This window comes from Silene latifolia, chromosome X, assembly GCF_048544455.1.
Source record: "Silene latifolia isolate original U9 population chromosome X, ASM4854445v1, whole genome shotgun sequence".
In the NCBI taxonomy this organism is placed as follows: domain Eukaryota; kingdom Viridiplantae; phylum Streptophyta; class Magnoliopsida; order Caryophyllales; family Caryophyllaceae; genus Silene; species Silene latifolia.
Window position 1 is genome coordinate 255,578,116 of NC_133537.1, and position 8,794 is coordinate 255,586,909.

Below are 8,794 nucleotides of genomic sequence, written 5' to 3' on the forward strand. Positions count from 1 at the left end.
TTTCGTTGGAGTGGGGGTGACCCTAGTAGACTCAGCCTTTGAATCAGCCACGACTTTGTGATAAAACAGTGGGAAGGGGACCTTGACTGGGACATCTGGAGTGTTAGGAGCTATAACAGACTCTGACTCCGACTCGGACTCAGACTCGGATCCTTCATCACTTCCCTCCTTGAACATAGGGCCTTCTCCAGTTGTGATCTAGAGAATGCGGCCTTGGCGATCGGTCCACTTGATGGTTTTCCTCCAGCCTTGGGTGGCTTTCTCCGGGTCAGTATCGGAGATCAAGGCGGTTGGATCAAACTGATTGTCTTTCAGGGCGATGTTGATGATGTCCTCATAGTCGAGGTGTTTGATGTTATCTTCCCCGAAGAGGAGTGCGACAGCTTGTCCGTCGAGGCACGGTGACGGTTTGGACTCAGTTGATGCGGCTTCGATGTTGTCGGGGATAAAGTAGCAGTCCTGGAAGACTTCCACTCCCGGGTATCTAGCCTTTGCTACAGAGTCATAGATAGGCTCCGGAAAGCCGTGGTAGAGTTCAGACTCTCCCTCGGGGACAAAGTATCCGTTGAAAGTCAGGTGGTAGGGACGGAGGATAAACCCGTGTTTCTTGCGTTTACGGATTAGGAGGTTCATCTCCTGGATGTCTTCATTGGTAGGTTCGTACCCCAGCCCAAAGGGAATGTTGGGGACCTTAGCCTGTTTCAAGGGAGGCAAAGGGTCCTTTAGCGGATTGAGTGGCAAGCCCGGGAAATAACCCTGACGCATCATGATACGGTTGATCGTGAGGTTGGCGAACGAGTCACATTCAGATGTTGTTAGTTCATCAGTTATGGCGTTCACGGCTTGGAAACCTCACATTTCATTGTCGTCCTCCTCAATGGCTTGGGAGGCTACCCCTCTTCTCATGACTGCTTTGATTGGGGAAGCGGGGATCGTGATCGTTTTCCCGTTGAAGGGGACCTAGATATTTTGGTGGAGCGTTGAGGTGACCGCCTTGACGGCGTGGATCCAGGGACGTCCCAGGAGCATGTTGAAGGATGCATCGATGTCGACCACTTGGAAACTGGTTTGTCTTTCTAGTGGCCCGGTTGCGACGGCTAGAGTGATAAGCCTAGCGACCTTGCGATGATTGCCTTCGTAGGCGTGTACTCCTTGATTCGTTGGGATTAAATCAGATTCCTTAATACCCAGCCTGTGGGCAGTTTTGAGAGGGATGACATTCACGGCGGAACCGTCATCCACAAGGACCATTGGTACATTCTTTTGGAGGCATTGCACAGTGATGTACAGGGCCAGGTTATGGTTGGCTCCGAACAGGGGGATATCCTCGTCGGAGAAGAAGACCGGGTTGCTCAGATCAGGGGCGTCTCTTGTCATGTGTGCCATTATTTCTTCTGGGGAAGAGGTAGAGGGCACGGTTAATTTTCCCAAGGCCTGCAGCAGGGCCTGCCGATGCTCAAAAGACGTTGCGATCAGTTTCCAGATTGAGATCTCGACCTTTGCTTTCTGAAGTTGTTTCAGTATTGAGTTCTCAGGAGCCTTTGGTTGAGTGTCCGCTTCCGGGACGATTTGGTCATTCGTTGTTGGAACGGTCGCTGGGTTGCTCGGATTCTGATAGGGACGTCCGGACCGGGTGAGATGTCCGATTTTCTTCGTCCGCTTCTCCTTTCCTGGGACGACATAGACATCCTCAACATCATCCCGCCATATGCCGTTAATTTCAGGGTCTCGAGGATACCTTGGAGGGGTATTCCTCGGTGGGTAGTTCTCGTGGGGAATATTTTTGTGAGGGCGATTTTTGTGGGGGTAGTTATTTTGAGGGTAGTTATTTTGAGGGTAATTCTCGTGAAGGTGGTTATTTTGAAGGTGATTTTCGTGGGGTCTATGCCAGAATGGTCGCGGGAGCAATCCATCCTGGGGTGGGTAGTTTTGAATGCTTGGGGAATTCTCCTTCGGACGTGGTGCCGGGGGATCTAAGATGAGTCGACGGTAGGCGTCGTCGAGTCGGGTGATTCTCTCAGAAAGGCTGGCAATGGCCTCCTCAACTTGCTGAAACATAGTGAGCATAGTGGCAAAGATCGAATACGAACACTCCGTCTGAAGGGTCCTTTTCCAGAACATTCACCTCGTCGTCAATTGGCAAGATGAGATGAGAGCAGTCTAGGGTCGGCTCATCGTCAGAGATGGCGTGAATTCTCAGAGCATTCATCTTGTTGTTTGGCTTAGTTGGTGGGGGTATAGGCAAATCTCCCTTCTCAATCATGTCTTGAATGAGGTGCTTGAGTTTGAAGCAATTTTCGGTATCATGCCCTTTCCTCGATGATCGGCGAGGCGTTGGGGTTCCAAAATCGGGATTTCTTGGCGTCGGCCGGGTCCGGGGTGGGCCCGATCGGTTGTAGCTTCCCTTGGTCCATGAGCCTTTTCAGGGCACTTGCATAAGTTGACCCTATGTTGGTGAACACTCTCTGGGGGCGTTCAATTTTCTTGGTAGATGGTTCGACGAGGTTAACCTCATCAATCTTGTTTGTCTGACCGTAAGGGCGAGATCCGGTTGAGGTGGATCCTTGATAACCCCTGCCTGTGGTCTTTGCTAAGACACCCTTTCGGAGGTCGTCCTCAATACGTGTCCCCAGAATCTGCAGATCTTGAAAAGTTTTGATATTTTGATACCTCTCGAGGTTGGCATAAACCGGGCGGAGGTTGTTGACAAATTTCTCCACCGGAGTTGATTCACTCGGCCATCGACCAACCGAGTACTCACCCTCCTCCAACGGGTTAGGAACTCAGTGAATCCCTCCTTGTCGTTTTGGGTTAACACCTCGAGAGTACGGGTGTTGGCCTGGATCTCGACATTGTCGGCATCTTGTTTGGCAAACGCAATCTGCGATCTCATCCCAGGTGGTAAGGTTTTCGGGTCCAAGGAGTAGTACCATTGGCGAGGAATTGGCTCCAAAGAGGATGGGAAGATCCTGGTAAAAAGTTCCTGTTTGACCCCCTTAATGGCCATGTAGTCTTTGAAAGCACGGATGTGGTTGAGTGGGTCCTCCACTCCCTTGAACTTAGGCACATCAGTCAGGGTGAATTTGTCAGGTAACTGGTCCCCAACAGGTTCGAACCTTCGGTTATTTTCAAGGTGGATATTGTTACCCCGGGCTAGGAGTTGTTCTTCCAGAAGTTTCAGCCTCTTCTTGGTCTCAGTCAGAGGTGGGGTATTATGTTCCCCAATTTCCTTGATCTCCAGGGCGTCGATACGGGTCTCGACGCGATCCAGGGTGACCTTAAGAGCGGTAAGCAGGCTGGCTAGCTGATCAGTTGTGACATCTCTGTTGTTATCATTGTTGTTGTTGGACGAAGTCAAAGACGGGGCCATGGCTCGAGGCAGAAAAACGGCTCACATTACAACTCAATCCGACACGGTTCCAAGACTGAACGCAGACAACATAGAGGACGAGACCAAGATCGGACTCAACAAGACGAGGGTGACCGTGTGTGGTCCATCGGTGCTGACTCGATTTATGACGTGACGGTGTTTGACCGAACCTTTGACACGAGTCCAATCATGACGGCGTGACGCCATTGGACGGGTCTCGTGGTGAGACGACTCATAAGTAAAGACCCATAAGTACGTTTGCTTTGACTCGATAGACACGAGGCGAAATTGGAATGGTGGACTGAAGTTTTCGAAAATAGAAATTTTCAAAAGATTCATTTGTCGCTTTAATGGGCGGCTTCCGAAGATAGAGATCTCCGCAAGTCGATCAGTTGAAAAGGGTTGTCTTAAGTTTATTTGCAAAAGACGGTTTGAGTTCAAGTCGGCTCGGAAAACAGTGTGTTGCTTCCCAAGACGGTTTTGAAATTCAAAATTGTATGTTTTGAAAATCGAGTTTGAAATGTTTGAAGAGGTCTCGGGGACGGTGTACGGTCCTCGAGATCCCGAAAGTGTTTCGAGAAAAGGGTGTGTGCTTTTCTCGGGTTTTGAAAGAGCCATTGTCGGCGCGAAATGGGTTAAAATCCGTGTCTAGACGCGGCGATTATAACGGCGTAAAAAGGTGATTTGAAACGGTTATACAAAACCGGGTTTAAAAATCGTCATTACGACGGCCTAGAAAGGCGTGTTGAAATGGTTATACAAAACCGGGTTTGAAAATCGTCATTACGACGGCCTAGAGAGGCGTGTTGAAATGGTTATACAAAACCGAGTTTGAAAATCATCATTACGACGGTCTAGAAAGGCGTGTTGAAATGGTTATACAAAACCGGGTTTGAAAATCGTCATTATGAAGGCCTAGAGAGGCGTGTTGAAATGGTTATACAAAACCGAGTTTGAAAATCGTCATTACGACGGCCTAGAAAGGCGTGTATCGGTCGGCGAAAGACCGAGGTTTGAAATGGCCATTATAACGGCGCAAAAGGTGATTTGAAAGTTCGAAAATGACACGGAAGGACTTATGATCAAGTAGCACATAAGCACTCACAGTTTCATTATATTATGCATCATGCTGACACGGGTTTTGGCTTAAAAGGGTGGGTTACACACCAAGCAATCAAACCCCAATTTGCGAGAGGGATACCAATCCAAACAAAATGTGTAAGGAGGGTTCCCTAGCCTCTTGCTCGAAAGTGATGAAAGCTCTTTGACGAAACAGAAATGTGTAACGTCAATGGTATGCTTGACTCAATCGGGATGCGAAATGCGGGGATGAGAAAACTCACGCCGACGGGACGAGCCAATTGGTCGAAAAGGGTTAGGTTGTGGGCCCGGACAAGGAACCCGACCGTGATCGTAATATCAATTAATGCATTCCATCCAAGACCTCATTCGAGTCTCACCATCTAGGGATCACAAAGACGTAAGTTTCCTAGTTTTCCCCAGCGGAGTCGCCAATCTGTGGACATGGCCCACCTACAGGTCCGGTTCGATCTGCGGACATACAGCGGTCTTTTTGAAAGCCACGCTCGGCGGCGTAAAGATGCTTTCGACCGGATCGTTTTTAGATCGGTCGGTTTCGTCTCGGTAAGGGTCTCGAAACGATTAGAGATGTTCGGAGTCGCCACCAAGCATTTGTGGGATGCCTGGAACCCGTTTGAATTCCACTTTATACCTCGGTCAAATCGAAGCACAAAGCAGCGTTTTGACATAGGTACTAAAGATAAGGAAATCGTCCCTCTTTAGCATCCTATCTCTAGAATGACTCTCGTAAGCCCTGGATAAGGTCGTCCACTATCCAAAGTTTCTGAGTAAGAGGTGAAGGTACGTATTGGGAAGCCCTTTAATCAGACACCCAATCTCGCCCGTGTTTAGCGGCCTCTACTGATTGATCTTGGTTGGTTGAATGCAAAAGTTGATAAAACGGTTTAAATGCATGAATGCGCATCCAATGATTTAAACCTAACATGTGAGAGCTTTCTAAGTCGGTTGATTTAATTCAAGTATCAAGTATAAGATGTCGAGTTGGATTAATGATTGATTTGCATGTAAGACGGAAATTAAACATCCATTTACCGTATTAGGTTTAGGGTGCATAACATGATCCATTTGTCTTAGTAAGGCATTTTGCAAATGTGGTTTGAATAGTCATCTGATCCGTCCTATATCCGGGTTAACCGGAGTCGGGATCGTCCTAGACTAATGCTGGAAGGGAACAGGCCCTGTACCAGACGACTATAAGAGGCGCAAGCCAGCCGGCGGTGTAAGGGGCCTTCTTCTGGTTTTGAAAATGAGAAAGAAAAGGCCTGCTTGAGGCGCGGGTTAGCCAACGGTTGTATGCCGTGTTCTGACTGTTTAGAAAACGTTATGAAACGTGTTGAAAATGGGTATTTGAACCCGGTTTGATTTTGAAAGGGTCGTTTAGACCGCATTTGTCGATTTGAAGAACTAGACTCGAATAATCATCATTATTTGATAATGTTCGGTGTCGGGTTCGGTTTTGACAAGCTTGACATGAATAGTTTTGAAAATGATTATGGACTAGTTGTTTTAAGTCCATTTTGAATGTAATTAGTCGGTACTCATCATCGTACCCGGGTTAAAATCCGGCATGTAATATAGAACCAAGGATGACTTTGTGTTGGTGACTAGTATGTTTGTTTAAAAAATGTAAAGAAATGAAATAAAAGGTTTTAAAATACCTCTTAAATGTCATTAACCAAATATTATCACCGAAACACGGATTTAACCGTCATGGTATGAAGAACCAAGGGTGAAAAATGCTTTATGGTTAAAACATGTGAAATGAAACAAAAAGGTTTCGAAAATATTTGAAATGGTAAAAACCGATTACAAATATGAAAAATGGATTAAGGGAAATGAAGAGAACAAACACGGTTGATCTCTGGTCTGAGCACCCCATTTAGGCGCGAGCCTGTTGGCGACCTAAGGGGCTTCTACCTCACACCAAAAATCAGTTTTGGCTCGTTTATTCCATGTTTTGGTTCATGTTACGCATGTTTTAGCATGTTAAAGTCATGAAACAAATGAAAACATAATAAAAGAGGATTTTTACACCCTCATACTTACATGTTTGGTTATGGCGAGTGACCGACGTAAGTGTAACAACTTGTTTGATCGGAAAAAACTCGGTTTAAAACCGTTTTGGTAAGTCAAAGAGTGTTTTAAAAAGTTTAGTGATGGTGTAGTGGTCAAAGTGGTCGGACAAGTGATTTAATGCACGATGACGGTACCAAACAATGTGTAAGGCTCGTGTTTACGATCAGTAGGTCGTAAACACGCGTCGGATTATGACTTTAGAAGTCGAGTCGAGAATTTTAAGGGAGAAAAGAGGGGGTGGACACTCGCGTAACTCTCAAATGGGTGGCATTTGAGGGGTATTTATAGGAGAATGAGTGGTTGTGTGAGTTTTGAGCGACGTGGCCACCTGGGCTGCTCAAAGAGGCGCGAGCCACGTTGCGGCACTTCAAGTTGTGTTGTCACTATCACAACAAACGCAATCATGATTTGTTCTATCCTAGGTTTTGTAGTCACATGTTTGGTACTTGACCATTCATGAATCCGGGAAAACTTAGTATAAAAGGCTTGAGATATTTTGGTTTTTGTGTTTGACTCGGTTTGATTCGTTGTTGGAGTCGGGATTTGAAATTTCGAGTTGGTTTTGGTCCGGTGTCGGTTTTGACTCTATTTAGTGTCATCGCGACCCCGTCGTCGTGCATTAAACACTCCAGGTATTTTTGAAATGTTTTGTTTTCGAAATCGTTTTAAGTTTTCCGACGTAAAGTTGTACACAAACTGTCGATCAAACGCTGCGATCCCAAAACATGTTGTAGTCCGATAATCATCGGGTGTTTGTTGGAGTCTCAGCAGATACTGGGTATCTACACCAAGATTGCCGCTCCTTTATGCAAGCTACTTCGAAAGGATTATGAATTTATCATGAGTGAAGAATGCAAGGAAGCTTTTGATATGCTCAAGGAGAAGCTTATTTCGGCACCTATAATTCAACCTCCCAATTGGAATGAACCATTTGAGATAATGTCGGACGTGAGTAATTATACCCTTGGCGCGGTACTTGGCCAAAGGATAGGAAGAGCACCTCATGTTATTCAATATGCGTCGACAATGATGAATGAGGCTCAAAGAAATTATACCACTACCGAGAAAGAATTCCTTGCGGAAGTGTTTGCTTTGGAGAAATTTTGACCTTATATTCTTGGAGCCAAGGTCATCATCTTCACGGATCATGCCGCCTTAAGGCATTTGGTGAACAAGAAGGAATTCAAACCCCGTTTGATGCGATGGGTATTACTCTTGAGTGAGTTTGATGTTGAGCTCAAAGACAAGAAGGGCACAACTAACACAGTGGCGGATCACCTAAGTAGAATTGTGCAAGAAAAACCTCAAGAAGTCTTGGAATCACGAATACAAGCCTCCTTTCCGGATGACACACTTCTAGCATTGTCTTCCATTGAGCCATGGTATGCCCATATAGTTAACTTCTTGGTTTTACAAGAGTTTCCAAAGGGTCTTTCTCGTTCCCAACAGGATAAGATCAGGAGTGATGCTAAATATTATGTGTGGGATGACCCATATCTTTGGAAGTTTTGTGCCGACCAAGTCATTAGGAGATGTGTCCCGGATACCAAAGTCATTCCAATTCTTAAATTTTGTCACGAATATGCTTGTGGTGGGCATTTTGGAGCCAAAAAAATGGCTAGGAAAGTCTTGGAAAGCGGTTTATTTTGGCCCACACTATTCCGGGATGCTCATGCTATGGTGAAGACATGTGATAGATGCCAAAGAGTTGGCAACATTTCAAGAAGAAGAGAAATGTCACAAACGCCCATGATTTATTGTGAAATATTCGATGTATGAGGCATTGACTCATTCATGGGACCATTTCCCGCATCTTGTGGTAACATTTATATACTTTTGGCGGTGGACTACGTCTCCAAGTGGGTGGAGGCTAAAGCCACCAAGACCAATGATGCAAATGTAGTTGGAGAATTCATCAAAACCAACATCTTTTCTCGATTTGGTTTCCCAAAAGCCTTGATAAGCGACCGTGAAACTCACTTTTGCAACAAAGCCATTGGAGCTCTACTCAAAAAGTATGGGGTAATTCACAAGGTATCCATCGCCTATCACCCTCAAACCAACGGTCAAGCCGAGGTTTCTAATAGGGAGATAAAGGCTATCCTTGAAAAGACGGTGAATCCCGACCGCAAGGATTGGAGTTTGAGGTTGGATGATGCTTTGTGGGCATATCACACGGCCTACAAAACACCAATCGGGATGTCACCTTACCGCTTACTTTTTGGGAAACCATGTCATCTACCCGTG